The sequence below is a fragment of the Lactuca serriola genome, chromosome 6 (genome assembly GCF_051521515.1).
Source record: "Lactuca serriola cultivar US96UC23 chromosome 6, Lser_US96UC23_V15, whole genome shotgun sequence".
NCBI classification, from domain to species: Eukaryota; Viridiplantae; Streptophyta; class Magnoliopsida; order Asterales; family Asteraceae; genus Lactuca; species Lactuca serriola.
The window spans coordinates 146,685,172-146,702,883 of record NC_136413.1 but is presented as its reverse complement, the minus strand read 5'-3'; the positions used below and the strand labels follow the sequence as shown (position 1 = coordinate 146,702,883).

Sequence of the window (17,712 nt, the reverse complement as noted above, 5' to 3'; positions counted from 1 at the left end):
CCATTATGTGGAAGGCTTATTGATAATGACAAGGATGATAACCATGGAATAAAAGCATATTTTTTTAATAGAATCATGATAATTTAGAGAATAACGAGATAGAAATAAGATGAAGTATGAGAGTATGATTTAGAGTAAATATATAACTCCTAAAGTTGATATGAAGTGAGAAATTACAATAAGAACTTTTGATTGAGATGAGATATGATTAGATCAGATATGAGATTGATATTCCTTCGGGAATGAGATTGAGATATGATATTGATATTCCTTCAAGTAAAAGATTGAGACATGAGATTTACATTCCTCAGGAATGAGACTGTGATATTTGTTGATGTCTCATGGGCTGACAGTGTTTCTATTTGTTTATTTGTCATGGGCTAACATTATTATTCGATATTTATTGGAAAGTCATGTGCTGACATTGTGAGGTGATATTGGGTTAAATGTTACGAGTTTATAAACAACAATGTTTGATTACAAAAAAAGATATTATGGTTGTGGCATTATGTATGATTATGATGCATACATTTTGCAATTACATAAATTAATTAAAGTAACTTATCTGAGTGATTGACCTCAGCGAGTGATTAGAGTGAGTGATTTGGTTGACTGTGTAATTTGAGTGTTTAAAATGTAAGAGAGAGAGAGAGAGGGAGAAAGAGAGAGTGGGAGAGAGAGAGAGAGGGGGAGAGAGAGATAGATAGATAGATAGAGAGAGAGAGAGAGAGAATTCTAATGAAGAATATACAAGCCTAAAAAGTTGGACAAAAGGTTATTAGAGGCTGATTTGTTAATTATGGCAGCTGCAAGATGTCAACTTTGAAGTCTAATAACTTGATATTTATAGTTGATTAGGAATAAATTTTTAAATTAATGTTATGGTCTATATATATACACATACAAAAAATAGACATGAAGAAGAATCAGACAGAGTGGAGGTGTAGTGAATAAGATATGATTATTTCAAGTTGGTTCTTCAAATACCTGAAATAGTTGAAATGTTTAAGACCTTCATGTTCACAGCTGAATAATTCCAGTTTTAGAGGGAGCGAGTTATATGAAATTTTTAGTACTCCTAATAGGATTTCCAATGATATAAATTTTGCTGCGAGATTATCCTGAGTCGAGGGTAGTAAAGGTGATTCATGTTGAGAGTCTTTCCAATTGATTTGAGCGATCTGAATGATTAAATTGAGAGATTAATGTTGATCTGAGATATTAACCTAAATAATTAAGATTGATTCAAGTGATTCAAGGGTAGTAAAGGTGATTCAAGGGTAGTAAAGGTGATTAAACTAAGAACATCGATAAAAAGAATGCCCAAATCTAACTTCGTATGAAGAAGTTATGATTTTTCGAAGTTTCGAGTTAGCAGTGTACAACCCGAAATTCAAATATTAGATCGAGCGGTTTTTATCCGACACGACCTAAACAAGAATCGAAGATCTCATTAAAATTAGCGTAACGAGAAAGAGATGGGCGAAAACGGACGTCGGATGAAGAAGTTATGAGAATTTAACGGACCAATCCTGTCCCGGCCTGTTAATAATATAACTTTTAAAATAGATTCAAAATTAGCCGACGGAGTCCAAACAAAAGTTGTAGAGTACGTTCCTGTTTTCGCGTGGATATAAAGAACGTCAAAAATGGAGCTAGTATGCGAAAGTTATGATTTTTAGAAGTCGGGAGTGGAAATTGCGAAATCTGTGGGAGAGTGGTGACGTGGCCAAATCTCAGTTGTCGCTTGCTGACCACGGTGCTTGCTTCGGATGATGACATGTAGCCTCGAATTACGCCCCGCATCCGAGATTAGTACGCCCAACGTACCTTCGCTTCCTATCCGACCGGTGTGCGAGACAGCTGGAACCGAGGTGGCAATCCTATACGAAGCCTATCCCCCACGTAACCAAGGGCTACGCCCAGCGTAGTCCAAGGTCTCGCGCCTATAAAAGGGAGTGCGAAGGTTGCCGAGTTCCTCACTCCAAAATCTCTTCTTTCTCTCACTAGTTTCTCTCTCTAAGTGCTCTACCCCCCCCCCCTAAGACCTAGATAAACCCCTTAGCTCCCGAGGGAAGCCCCGAGGCTTCCGGAGTCTCGAGAAAAAGAGTCTTTTGGTTTCGAAATGCTGGTCCAATTATGTTCCGGTTTTCGATAAAATTCGTTGTAAGTGAGCTACGCTTACGCAATTTTTAATATAGCTTTCAAATAATTATAGGAATGTTATTAGGTCCTAAAAATAATTATTTTGGCTATTATTATAAGTTATATTGAGTGTTATCAACGCTTATATAATAATAATAATAATAGTCAGACTAATTAATTTGTCGTGGTTATCGTTAGACTAAACCCTAGTGGTATTGATACTAGGTTTTATCGAAGGAAAGTTGTTTTGAGAGTATCGAAGCGCTGCTCGAGTGCTGAGTCATCACCTTTCAGGTGAGTGCATGGTCCCCTTCAACTTACACATAGATATGATGTATTTACTATGTGCTATGTGTACATATTGTCTATTTACTTGCTGTCTATGCTCGGTGAACGATTTTATACATGTTTTAAATAATTTAAACTGTATCTGTATTTTATATCTACGAAAATGTTGGGGAAAGACATGGGTAGATGTAATAGATGAAATTTGAGTTAGATGAGGAGTTGAGAGGTGAAATAGACCGTAAGGTGAGGGTGAGGGGTGGACGATGTGAGAAGCCTTTTTCCCAAATGATGGCCCCGTCATTCAGCAGAGTATGGATGACAACCACGGACTATTCTAGACAGTCCAGTGGAACACTAGCAGGCTCGCAACCTGTAGGTGTTGTGAACGACGTGTTCACTGATGTACTCTAAAAACCCATTGATATGTATTGCGAGTGGACTCTCGAAAACGATATTGTCAATAAAACCCGATAGAAGCGCCTATAGGACTCTACCGGCAGAAGCGCCTAATAAAGAACCTAATAATCCCGGCAGATGCGCCTTAAGGACTATTCCGGCAGATGCGCCCCATAGAGAATGTCACAATTTTGGCAACTGCGCCCTAGTGACAGAACTAGTAGTTGTGTTTGACAGATGGGTCATTTATAACGATGGAATTCGTACCTATTCCTTAGGATACTCCTTAGGAATAAATGAACGAGAAATAGCTGATTCTTAGGGTAGATCCTAAGGATAAAGAAGATAATGGGGATGGGTAATTGGGTTGATTATTTGATTATTTATACATAATAATTATATTATTGTGGGTTGAAAACCCTATGTACTCAACAGGTTTCCCAACCTGACCCACTCAGTTTATTTATATCACAGGTGTTGATATGAAGTGATATTACACTGAGAGATTTAAAGAGATGTAGATCACTAGTATAAATAAATGTAAGTTCTGTTTATGCTTATGTTTCTATATTAACGATGACATCCCGAACGTTTTAAAATGAATAAAATACATTTCTTCGAAAATGTTTTAATAACGTATTTATCATGTTTTTCTCGGAACAAATTCTGCAACATTTTTATTAAAAGAAGTACTCTGATTTTTATAAAGCATAAACAAAATCGGTCTTTTCTAACCGTGAAAATGGGGATGTCACAATATGATAGATGATTAAGAATGATGATGCGTGAAATGTTACTATTTAAGAGAAGAATATTAGTAGAAACATTAATCGATCTTGCTATTAGAGAAGGATGTTTGTAAAAAAAATGTAGATTTATAATGTCATGATCTTTTCCCTACTAACTATAGTCGATCACCAATGAAGAGTTATATGTGTGAAATATTAAAAAAGACACATGAAGTGTCTAGATATAAGAGAAACTATGTAAGCTTTTTAAACTTAGAGAGGATATTATACATAAGAGTTATATAATAATTTTGATAAGAGTAAAGCGAGTGAATAAAATGAGATATTTGATTTAAGAAGACTAAGGTTACCCTAGATTCGTAGAATGAGATTTCAAGAGATTTCGAGGACAAAATCTTTTGAAGGGGGGAAGTACTGTAACACCCAGTTTTTCATAACATGTGTTATTAATTTCATGAGATACATATATGATGAGTTGACTTACTAAGATAAATCCTTGAGCTAGTTTATTTTTATAAAATATATTTAGCAAAACATAATTAAATAATGTTATAGAGGTCGTTGAGAGGATTCCATGGATAAAAACATCATCAAAAATGGAGTCTGTATGAGAAAGTTATGATCATTTGAAGATTTGATGAAAGTATGTTGTTATTTTGAGAAAGTCAACGAAAGTCAAGTCAATGGTCAAACCTATGACTCTCATGATGTGAGGAATATTTTCTCACGACGTGAGCAACATGAATCAACGAAAACACGTGGCGAAAGCGCAGGACACGTGGCAGAAACCAGTCTAAACACTTCTCACGACATGAGCAAGCCCAAACTATAAAAACAAGTCCTTTGTGTTACTTTGTAGGATTTTGGCTCACGGGAAGGGAGATGCTACTCGGGAACCATTCTCGGGATCTATACCGGAGATGTTATACCATCATATGGGGGATGCAGGCCGAGATACGAGATCTGTTGTGGTATATTTTACCCCGTTAATTAGTATTTGTGATATATGATTATATTAGATATATTAGACCTGTGTTAGGGTTATGAGTATTTGTGATATGGAGCTATTATGAACCGATTGGTGAGACTAGTGAGAAAATCTCATGATTAGATATTGAGTTTAGTTTATAAGGGTTATAAACCCTATACACGAAAAATACCCGATATAAGAGATTTAGCCACGAGCTTACGTGTTTAGCCTATTATGATATTTGGTTATTATTGTTATAAGAGGTCACATGGTATAATTGTTAGTAAGTATTAGTGAGTCTGGACAGCTTCTGAGGAAATTGTTATTTTATAAAGAGGTGTTACCATGTGACGAGCTGATATATAGTGAAAAATCAAGTTAAGACCAGAATAAGTCTATCAACTAACCAAGTGATTAACACTACTCTAACATCCAATGTTGTGATAATTGTGATGATTATTATATAATTGATTATTAATTAGAGTATTAATTTTTGTTTGAGAGAATTGAGAAAATGCTGAGAAATAGATTATAGATGAGAGATTGGATTATATGAATAGATCAATATATGATCGATAGATATATTATGATTGGACGATATAACACATTTGATATATTGGTCATTGAGTATGGGATTTAATATTAGTGAGATACTGATTATTGATTGGACAGGTATTTAAAAAGATTACTACTAAATAAATGAATCATTTGATGAAATGATTACATATGTGACAATCAACTGATTTCGTTGAATCACTTGAGGTTGGCTTTAAAAAGATTATTTGATTGTGTTTTAGTAGTTTTTATTCACTAAGTCGTGAGGCTTTTGTTTTTGTGATAATCTGTTTTTGTAGGTAGATTTATTGTGACGCCCGACTCGATCCTGTGCTTGCTGCCTGCACGATCCTTGTGATAACTTCTTGTATGCCAGAGTGCCACTATACACCAAGTTTAATTGTAAACCTTTTAAATGATTTTTGATAAATTTGGGTGTACCTTGTTAGAAAAATCTAGGAGTTACAATCAACTGATTTCGTTGAATCACTTGAGGTTGGCTTTGTTGGGTTCTCCTTCTCGTTGTCGACAGACAAATATTATGTGTACATGTTGTTGGAATCTCCTCTGTTGAATAAAGCTATTACAAAACTTTTGACACAGCTCTTCGAAGCTTCCTATACTCTTAGGGGATAAACTTTCAAGCCATTATCTAGTGGATCCATCCAAAATTCCCACAAAGTATAAACTCCACAACTTCGGGTCCATTGGAGTCATCTTTATAGCCCACTGGAAATTTGAGACATGGTCGTCTGGATCTCCTTTTCCATCATACATCAATACTCTGGGTCCTTTAGCACTTTTGGAATGGGATTTTCATTGATATCATCCATAAAGGGTGATAAGAAGTTTAAATTTTCAAAGGTTTGATTGTGATGCTTTGCCTCTACTATCTCCGGTGATGCTTCTCGATCTTTTCGAGAGTTCTTCTTTGCTTTTTCAGGGCATGAAGGGTCAGAACTTAATTCCTTTTTTCTCTTTTCAACTAAGCTTCCTATCATTTCCTTTGGTTTTCACTTCCATTTCTCTAGAGTCCTTTGTCGAACTAGTGTGCATTGAGAGCAAATCCCATTCTTTAATTTTTTTGACCCATCTGATCACTTCTTTCTATCTACTGCTTTCTCATGGCTCTAAAATATTTGAAATCTTTGAACTCTTCCATTTCCATCTCTTCCAAATCTAAATTCTTTTGACATAATTTTCCTCCTTCTTCTTTTAGGCCCTCCTGCATCACATTCTTGTTTTTTATCAATGTTGCAATCCATGGCGTTTCTTCATTTCCTTCGAGATTTTGCATTCTCTTGATAGACTCGCTTCAACAACTGGGTTTTCTTCTTGGGCTATTTGTCATAGAGTCCCACGGATGGCACCACTGGATGTGCCCTCGAGTTTACCTTCCATCGTTTGCGAGAGTTATCGATTACTTCATTGTTCAATTAACTAGGAGACATCAAAAAACTCTTAAGTTGATCGGCTGGGAGGGGATCCTGAACCAACCCTCCAATGATAAAGTCAGAAAATATGTAACATCCAAATTTCCAGGTATGTTATTTTAATTATTTATTTTTTAGAATCTTTGATCTACTCGACGAGTTGGTGCTATAACTCGTCGAGTAGAAGCGGGGTGGCCACGTGAGTTTAATGAATTACTCGACGATTCCAAGAGTAGACTCGCAGAGTAGGCGCTGTAAGTGGAAACCCTAGATCCCTGGGTTTGGGACATATTTTAAGGCACTTATAGCCTCATTTGTGGCCACACCTCCCAGAGAAGAAATCCTAATCGCCCCTTGAGCTTGTGAGAGAGTCTTGAGCCTTACTTGATAATTTTGAGTGCATTTTGGTGAAGGAAAGGAAGATTCCAAGCGAGAGCTTCTCTTGGAGGTATCAAGTTCGAACCTTTCCCTTTTATTTGAGTAGATCTCTCATTTTGAAATTAGGGCTTCTTTTCCTTTCTTTTTGGGACTTTGAGGATTTGGGGTTCATAAGGAGGCTTGAACTCCAGATCTGGACCTTAGGAGGTCTCTATCACCCAAAGGTTCCTGCTTTATTCAGCCTTGTTGGTATTTATGAGTGAAAACCCCATTTAGATCATGTTCTTGGCATTTCATGCCCAAAATTCCATGCATGGACGTAACGTTTATGACTTTATGTGGTAAATGATCCCTTAGAGTATGGATCTGGAGTTTGAGGAAGTATTCCACCTTAAAATCGTCTGAATGCAAGAAGAGTCTTAATAGACTCGCCGAGTGATGATCCGACTCGGCGAGTAGCTTAGAGTTTGTCCCAATGAGTTGAATCATGTGATAGCTCGACGAGTTAGGGGTTAACTCAACGAGCTGGGTCTTCCTAAGTTCATTGAGATTCGATGGGACTCGACGAGTCGCACGGGTGCACTCGGCGAGTCTGGTCAGAGTTGGACCATTGACTGGAGTTGACTTTTGTTGACTTCTAGGGATGGTCAACATTTGGATAACTGGACCACTGGAGGGGTAAAATGGTCTTTTTCCCTTCTGGGAGATTATAGGAAGGGATTAGTCTAGCATATGAGAATCATTGTTAATTATGGATAAATTAATTTATGTGATTAGAGGCGGAGGCTAGATCGGGGATATCGAGCACGAGAGTTACTAGACATCATACGAGGTGAGTCTTCTCGCTATACATTACCTAGAGTGGTATCTATGTGTAGACCGGAGGGTCTTGTGTGCTATGTGTATGTATGGGATTATGTGCATTGTGATATATGTATGCTATGTGTTGTATGACCGGACCGGAGGGTCCAACAATATAGAACGGACCGAAGGGTCCAAAGATACAGACCGAACCGAAGGGTCCAACGAGCTATGACCGGACCAGAGGGTCCAACGAGCTACGGGACTGGAGGGTCCCGCTGAGACACATCGACTGGAGGGTCGTACTGTAGCCTCGAGTGGCATATGTGTTGTATGTGGTATTTTGGGGAACCCACTAAGCATTTATGCTTTACAGTGTTATGTGTTATGTGTTTCAGGTACTAGCAAGGATCGCGGGAAGGCGCCGACATGATCCGTACACACTGGCAGAGGATTTGTTTTATGTTCGTGGGATATGTTTTTATCATGATGACATCTGTTGAACATGAGATTTGGGAATATTGAATGAGTTTTATATTGTTGAAAAATGAAAAATTGTTTTAAATTTTTACGTTGTTACAAGTTGGTATCAGAGCCCTGGTTTGAGGGATTCGGGTGCACCTTCGGGCGTATCTGAACTCAAACTGGGGATTTGAGAAGTTTTTCATAAAAAGGAAAAAAATTTCTAAAAGGATAAAAGAATTTGAGAAAAGCAGAAAGAAGCAGTGTGTACGAACAGCCAACGCCCGAACAATGATTTTCCAAAATACGCTTACATTTTGTGTTATGATATGTGATATGATATGTTATGCATGCTAGAGTGGGCTAGGTATTCCTATTAGGACTACAGTGGCCTGATTTGTGATGCCTTAGCCTAAGAGATTATAGATTATTGCTACTATGAGATGCTTCGAGAGTGAGTAGGTAGCAGTGAGGAGCTTATGAGAAGTCTACCGAAGGGTAGCCTATGCTTAGCGAGATATAGAGTACTTGTGATCTAGGATCCTAGGAGGAGGAGTTGGAATGAATCCTGATGCAGTGTGGATGGTAGTATAGGGCCCGTACTACTGAAAACAACAGATCAGTGCGTAGTCCAATTAAGAATCCTTAGGGTACTAAGGAACAAGTAGGGTTGAGTTATCAGGTGCGAGTATACTAGAATGAGTCTCTGATATTTTTATGTTGTATTTCAGAGACATCATGGTTGGGACACGCCACAGACCAGAGACGAGCGACGTGATTGACGAGGAGCTTTGTCAGATGATCCACGATGAGGTGGTTGCGACTATCCGAGCAGAGATACCGGAGATGTTTGGTTCTATCAAGACCACCCTGATTGAGACGTTTGACGAGAGATACGAAGTGGTTACTGAGGTTGCCATTGCTGCAGCTACTGCGACTGTGGCGGCTGCAAGACCTCAAGGGTGTGACTTGTTGCTGTACCGGGAGTTCAGCAACACGAAGCCACCAGAGTTTGACGGGACGCAGGATCCGATTGCTTTAATGAGATGGCTTTCTGATATCGAAGGATGCTTCTACACCTGCTCGTGTCCGGAGCATCTGAGGGTTCGGTTTGCACTGAACCAGCTTCGCTTGGGGGCGAAGGACTAGTGGAAGTTTGTGACGGCAGACTTCACTACCGCAGAGCTTACCGCAGTGACCTAGGAGAGGTTCACCGTGATGTTTCGAGATGAGTATGTTCCCCCTGTGGAGAGGGAACGTCTAGCCTAGGAGTTCTTGTCCCTCAAGCAGGGAACTTAGTCTATGACGGTGATTACGAGGATGTTTCATGAGAGGGTGTTGTTTTGCCCTAAGCACGTGTCTACTGAGCAGGCACGTATGAGTCGGTACTTGAGCATACTGAGGAGGGATATTCGCGAGTTTGTGGTGAACTCATCATATCGGACATTTGCTGAGCTCCAGGCAAATGCATGGAAAAGGGAGATTGAGCTGGAGACTCAGGTCAGGGAGGAGGCCGAGTCTCAGAGGAGGGACAGGCGACCGACATAGGCGCAGTTGGCAGCCAAGCAGGAAAAGCCCACTGATTCGAGATCTGGGGGTCCGAATGGCCGCACTTGTGGGAAGTGCGGAAAGAGCCATGAGGGGGTGTTCAGAGTTGGGGTATGTTACAAGTGTGGGAAGGAGGGGCATTATGTGAGGGAATGCCCAAAGGGATTTACGGTTTGCTTTCATTGCAACCAGATTGGCCATCGGAAGGTTGAGTGCCCACAGCTGCTGCACGGATCAGCGTAGGATTCTGCACCTGCAGCCAGAGCTACCGAGACCCAGCAAGTGAAGGCCGAGACACCAAAGGCTCGTGGAAAGCCTTCCAGTTGACAGCGGAGGAAGTCTATGCAACGCTCGGTGTTGTGGCTGGTACGTATTCTTTCATTTTTTTGTGCTGAGTTGAGATATTGTGCATATTTTATGATATGTGTAGGTACTTTCTTGTGAGTGATGTACCTGCTTTGGTGTTATTTGACTCGGGTGCGAGTCGATCATCTGTGTCGTTAGCGTTTAGTCAGCACTTCAGTATTCGACGAGAGGCGTTGAGTCGACCTTTACGAGTTTCCATAGCTGACGAGCGAGCGATGTATGCGACTGATGTCATTCGAGGATGTGTACTCGAGATCTTCGTTGTTGGTTCCCAATAGATCTGGTCCCGATTGCGATGGGGGACGTTTGCGTTATAGTGGGCATGGATTGGTTGAGCCGATTTGGGGCGGTTATAGACTACGAGGGGCAGATAGTGACGATACAAGACCCTAGTGGGGGAGTGTTGACTGTGTATGGTGAAGGTACCCAATATGGGTCAGCATTTTTTTCGGCTACCAGAGCGAGACAGAGTTTACAGCGGGGCTACAACGGGTTTGTAGCCTATGTGATGGATACACGAGTGGTCGAGTTCGATTGATGATGTTCCGATAGTGCACAAGTTCCCAGATGTTTTTCCCGAGGAGTTGTCGGGTGTGCCTCTCGAGAGGCAGGTGGAGTTTCACATTGATTTGGTTTTGGGAGCGGCGCCTATCGCCAAGGCGCCTTATCGCCTTCCACCACCAGAGATGTAGGAGTTATCCTTGCAGCTTCAGGAACTGCTGGGGAAAGGGTTTATTAGACCGAGTAGCTCGAAGTGGGGAGCGTCGATCCTTTTTGTCAAGAAAAAGGATGGTTCACATCGGATGTGCATTGATTATTAAGAGTTGAACAAATTGACGGTCAAGAACCGTTATCTACTACCACAGATTGATGATTTGTTCGATCAGTTGCAGGGTGCATCTTGGTTCTCCAACATTGACTTGAGGTCGGGATATCATCAGATAAGGGTACGGGATGAGGATATCCCGAAGACGGCGTTCATGATTCGTTACGGGCATTTTGAGTTTGTGGTGATGCCTTTTGGGCTCACCAACGCACTCGCAACATTCATGGATCTCATGAATAGGGTGTGCAGGCCGATGTTGGATCGTACGGTGATCGTGTTCATCGACGATATTCTGGTGTATTTGAGATATAGCGAGCAACATGAGGAGCATATGAGAGAGTTCTTAGAGTATTGAGATCAGAGAGGCTTTATGCCAAATTCTCCAAGTGTGATTTCTGGTTACAGGAGGTCCAGTTCTTGGGGCACCTCGTCAACCAGAATAGGTTATTTGTCGATCCGGCCAAGAATGAGGCGGTTATGAGATGGGAGGTGTCGAGATCCCCCACCGAGATCAGGAGTTTCCTGGGGTTGGCCGGCTATTACCGGAGGTTTATCAGGGATTTCTCTAAGATTATTGTTCCTCTCACCAAGTTGAACCGGAAGGGCATTTCTTTTATTTGGGGTCTTGAGCAGCAGACGTCGTTCGAGATTCTTCGCCATAGATTGTGCGAAGCCCTGGTGTTAGCCCTTCTAGAGGGAATGGAGGATTATGTGGTGTACCGTGACGCGTCTATATCGGGATTGGGTGTGGTGCTTATGCAGAGAGGGAATGTGATAGCATATACATCAAAGCAGTTGAAGCCCCATGAGACGAGATATCCCACCCACGATTTAGAGTTGGGGGCAGTGGTGTTCGCCCTCAAGATATGGCTTCATTATTTGTATGGGGTTCGGTGTACCATATACACTAACCACAATAGTTTGATGTACTTGATGGATCAGCCCAACCTGAATATGCACCAGAGGAGGTGGTTGGATGTGGTAAAGGATTATGACTGCAAGATCCTATACCATCCGGGTAAGGCTAATGTTGTAGCCGATGCCCTGATCCGGAGGGCAGAGAGTTCCTTGATACGGGACACTTGTATGAGGTTGACGGTGATGACTCCGGTGTTGGATACCATTCAAGAGGCCCAGGTAGAGGCCGTGAGACTGGAGAACCGCAAGAGAGAGCGGGTGATCGGGCAGATACCTGAGTTCGTTACTGATAGCCGAGGGCTTATGACCTTTCAGAGTCAGATTTGGGTGCCATTTTCACGTGGGCCACGTGGCCCTGTGTGAAGAGGGATGTTTCATGGTTTGTTGAGAGGTGCTTGACCTGTCGTTAGGTTAAGGCCGAGCACCAGCGTCCGCATGGCAAGTTGCAGCCACTTGAGGTTCCCCAGTGGAAGTGGGAACATATTTCTTTGGATTTCAATACCAAATTTCCGAGGACCGCGAGGGGTGTCGGTGCAATTTGGGTGATCATTGATCGGCTAACAAGGAGCGATCATTTCCTTGCTATCAGTGAGATCTCTTCTGCAGAGAGACTAGTAGGGATATATGTAAGGGAGGTGGTATCGCGGCATGGAGTACCGATCTTAATTGTGTCAGATCAAGATGTACGCTTCACTTCCAGATTCTGGAAGAAATTCCGTGAGGAGTTGGGTACGAGGTTGCATTTCAGCACCACATACCACCCACAGACGGACAGACAGAGTAAGCGGACGATTCAGACGCTCGAGGACATGCTTCGAGCATGTGTGTTGGACTTCGGAGGTAGTTGGGATACGTACCTACCATTGTCTGAGTTTTCCTATAACAACAACCACCATTCGAGTATTGGTATGCCTCCCTTCAAGTTGTTGTATGGGCGGAGGTGTCAGACTCCCATCTGTTGGGGAGAGGTAGGGTAGCGAGTAATGGGAAGCACTGAGATAGTGCTTCAGACGACTGAGTAGATACAGCAGGTCAGGCAGAGATTGCTGATAGCTCGGAGTCGCCAAAAGAGTTATGCGGATAGACGGTGATCCGAGCTTGAGTTCCAGGTTGGAGATTCCGTATTCCTGAAGGTATCTCCTTGGAAAGGAGTGGTCCGGTTCAGGAAGAGGGGCAAGTTGGGGCCCTGATACATTGGTCCATTCAGGGTGATCACGAGGGTAGGTAAGGTAGCCTACCGTCTGGAGCTACCCGAGGAGTTGATTCAGATCCATGATACCTTCCATGTATCTCAATTGAGGAAGTGTATAGCCGATGAGACAGAAATAGTGCCATTAGAGGATATTCAGGTGGATGCGAGCTTGAATTATGTTGAGAGGCCGATTGCGATCTTGGATCGGAACATCAAGGTTCTGAGGAACAAGGAAGTACCCCTGGTTCAGGTCCAGTGGCAACACCGTAGGGGATCTGATCTGACTTGGGAGCCGGAGTCAGAGATGCGGGAGCAGCATCCTGAGTTATTTGTGGAGCGAGACTTCAAGGGCGAAATCTGATTCTAGTGGGGGAGATTTGTAACATCCAGATTTCGAGGTATGTTAGTTTAATTATATATTTTTGAGAATCTTTGATCTAGTCGATGAGTTGATGCTATAAATCGTCGAGTAGAAGCGGGGTGGCCACGTGAGTTGATGCTATAAATCGTCTGAATGCAAGAAGAGTCTTAATAGAATCGCCAAGTGATGATCCGACTCGGCGAGTAGCTTAGAGTTTGTCCCAATGAGTTGAATCATGCGATAGCTCGACGAGTTAGGGGTTAACTCGACGAGCTGGGTCTTCCTAAGTTCACTGAGAATCGATGGGACTCGACGAGTCGCACAGGTGCACTCGCGAGTCTGGTCAGAGTTGGACCGTTGACTGGAGTTGACTTTCGTTGACTTCTAGGGATGGTCAGCATTTGGATAACTGGACCATTGGAGGGGTAAAATGGTTTTTTTCCCTTCTGGGAGATTATAGGAAGGGATTAGTCTAGCCTATGAGAATCGTTGTTAATTATGGATAAATTAATTTATGTGATTAGAGGCGGAGGCTAGATCGGGGATATCGAGCACGAGAGTTACTAGACATCATACGAGGTGAGTCTTCTTGCTATACATTACCTAGAGTGGTATCTATGTGTAGACCGGAGGGTCTTGTGTGCTATGTGTATGTATGGGATTATGTGCATTGTGATATATGTATGCTATGTGTTGTATGACCGGACCGGAGGGTCCAACGATATAGACCAGACCGAAGGGTCCAACGATACAGACTGGACCGAAGGGTCCAACGAGCTATGACCAGACCAAAGGGTCCAACGAGCTACAGGACTGGAGGGTCCCGCTGAGACACATCGACCGGAGGGTCGTACTGTAGCTCGAGTGGCGTATGTGTTGTATGTGGTATTTTGGGGAACCCACTAAGCATTTATGCTTACAGTGTTATGTGTTTTGTGTTGCAGGTACTACCAAGGATCACGGGAAGGCGCCGACATGATCCGTACACACTGGCAGAGGATTTATTTTATGATCGTGGGATATGTTTTTATCATGATGACATCTGTTGAACATGAGATTTAGGAATATTGAATGAGTTTTATATTGTTGAAAAATGAAAAATTGTTTTTAATTTTTACATTGTTACAAAAGACCTAAAAAATATGTTGAAAATCGAGTGGATCGTAATAGAATACTATATGTGTTTGTGTTAGTTAATATATGCATCAAATACACTCGATAACTAGGAAGTGGAAGAATCGAAACAACAAAAAGATTTACCTAAGTGTACATGCACCCTATGGATATATGGCTTCATGCTATTACTTCTACCCTATGAAATCCAAAAATACAAGGAAGAACACTAACCTCTTTAGCAGCTAATGATCTTCGAGCTTGACTCCTTATGCGTGCCACCTTTTTTGGATGATGAGGATCCAAACTAGAATCCCTCTCTTGGTTCACACCAAATAAACTCAAAAGTGTAGAAACAAATATTAAACTTGGAGGGATGAACTAAAAGAAAGTTCTTCCACAATGAGGGAGAAAGAAGGTGGCGAATACTCAAGCCAAAAATGAGCAAGCAGGAATGACTCCCTATGCCCCTATTTATAGCCTTGGATACCTCCTAGGGTTTTATCCTTCCACCCATGTGGGATGGGATAGGCTATGAACGAAATTCCCTTTATCCAAAGGGAATTTTCGTCGAACTCCCTTCATTCTAGGGTTTTGGAATGTTCCCTGATTAACCAAATATTGATTAACTCACATTCAACCCTTCGATAAATTTAACTGTTAATTAATTCCCAAATTGTTTTCCAATTAGTTTGTAATTAATAATTAGACAATAATAATTAATAAACTAATCACTCCTATTATTTATTCTACTCAATCTTGAGTCATGAGGGCAACCCAAGAGGACCCTGCTATTAGTAGAAATATCACCAATTAGTTAATGACCTTGGACACACTTCCAACGGTCTCCCACTTGGACAAGTCATTAACTATATATGTATGGTCTTATATCCATCTAATAATCAATAGAGAGAATGCCATCCAATGTATCTGTCAAACTTTGATTTAATCAGTTCCAACCCTCAGATAAGTGATCAACTATTCCTTCATCCTCATGATATCTGTATGAATTCGAAACATGGATAATGGTCAATCTCAGAATTCAGTATTATGTTTCCCGATATAGATTTATGATGACTACATTTGACTACTAAATCGAACACATCAATTCTAGTCAGCACTCGGCCAGGCTTTTAAGATGTCAGCACAAAATTATCGAGGGGCCCATACATATCACTTCTCCTATTAAGGCAGAAGGGATGAATAAACTTTGACTACATAGTATTTTTCTATTTCATCATGTCACACATGAATACACCTGTTATAGCCACCAGTTACGGATATCGTTGGAGTATACCAATGCATAACAGATTCTTAGAGCAAAGCCTCACATGTATCTCGTTTTGAAGATAAGAAGATATTATCATCTTAGAATTACTCGTGACTTAATCCACGAGGTAATCTCTAAGTGTGGGTTGATCCAATACTTAAATCACTATTAAGTACTCATAAGTGTTGACATTGCTCAATCAAAATGGTCAATCCACCAACACTCATTACAGTCTTGAATCACTAATTACTTCCAAGAGTATGACCAACTATGGAGGTTTGAGTAAATTAATACTCGGGAAGTGGGTTCTGAACATCCAAAAGCGAAACACAGTATTAAATTAATAGAAATGATAGCAACACCAGCACTTTATTAAGTCTCCACAAAATAAACACCAATTCTATTACAAATTCATACTGCTAAATGTTTCAATATTTTATCAAACTAAACAACTAAACAATTACACCATATCTTCAGCAAATCTAATGCCTATAGATCTAGTATGACTATCATGTTGGATCCTTGATAATGGTTTAGTGAACGGATCGGCTGTATTCTCCTTTGATGACACTCTGCTCACGACAATATCCCCATCCTCAACTCGATGTCACACATAGTGGAACTTTCTACGTATATGTCTTGATTTACCATGGTCTTTAGGTTCTTTAGTCAAAGAGACTACACCATCATTGTCACAGAAGATTTCCAAGGGATCCTTGATGCTCGGAACGACACCAAGATCATCAATGAAATTCTTCAGCCATGTAGCTTCTTTTGCAGCTTCACTAGCCGTTATATACTCTAACTCGCACGTAGAGTTTGCCACTATCGACTGCTTGGAACTTTTCCAAGTGACCGCTCCTCCATTGAGCAAGAATACCCATCCCGACTGAGAACATGATTTGTCCCTATCAGTCTGGAAACTGGCATCTGTAAAACTTGTGACTCTCAACTCATCCTTACCGCTATATACCAAGAACATATACTTTGTTCTTCTTAGGTATTTCAAAATGTTCTTTACTGTCGTCCAATGACTTTCTCCTGGATTGTCCTGAAAACGACTCACCATGCTCAGAGCAAATGAGATGTCAGGAGGAGTACATGTCATGGTAGACATGATCGATCCTATAGCAGAAGCATACGGGACTCGAATCATTCTTTCTTGTTCATCACTAGAACTAGGACATTGAGTCTTACTCAATTTCGTGCCGTGTTGCATAGGTAGATAACCTTTCTTGGAGTCCTGCATCTTGAATTTCTTCAAGATCTTATCCAAGTATGTACTTTGGCTCAGGTCTATTAGACGTTTTGATCTATCTCTATTATTCCTAATACCAAGTATGTATGCAGCTTCTCCTAGATCTTTCATAGCGAAACACCTCCCAAGCCAATCCTTAACACCTTGCAACATCGGAATATCGTTTCCTATAAGGAGTTTGTCATCCACATACAACACTGGGAAGGCTACATTACTCCCACTAGCTTTTATATATACGCAACACTCTCCTTCACTTCTTGAAAAACAAAACTCCTTGATGTTCTCATGAAATCAAAGGTTCCAGCTGTGAGACGCTTGTTTCAGTCCATATATTGACCTTTCAAGCTTACACACTCTATTTGTATATTTTGGATCTATGAAACCCTCAGGTTGTGCCATGTACACTTCCTCTGTGAGTTTTCCATTAAGGAAAGCGGTCTTCACATCCATTTGCCATACTTTATAATTGTGATAAGCTGCTATGGCAAGTAATATCCTAATAGACTTGATCTTGGCTACTGGTGAAAAAGTTTACTCATAATCAATTCCTTGAGTCTGAGTGTAACCCTTTGCTACCAAACTAGCCTTGAACGTGTGCACTTTCCTATCCATGCATGTCTTCTTCTTGAAGATCCATTTGCACCCAACAATTTTAGTGCCGGGTGTAGGATCAACCAAATTCC

General features: G+C 41.1%; 1 pseudogene; it reads right to left on the bottom strand.

Annotated features, from left to right (window-relative positions):
- Window positions 1-16,378: 16,378 nt before the first annotated feature.
- On the bottom strand, window positions 16,379-17,020 carry LOC145060240 (secreted RxLR effector protein 161 pseudogene; annotated as a pseudogene).
- Between the last annotated feature and the right edge of the window lie 692 nt (window positions 17,021-17,712).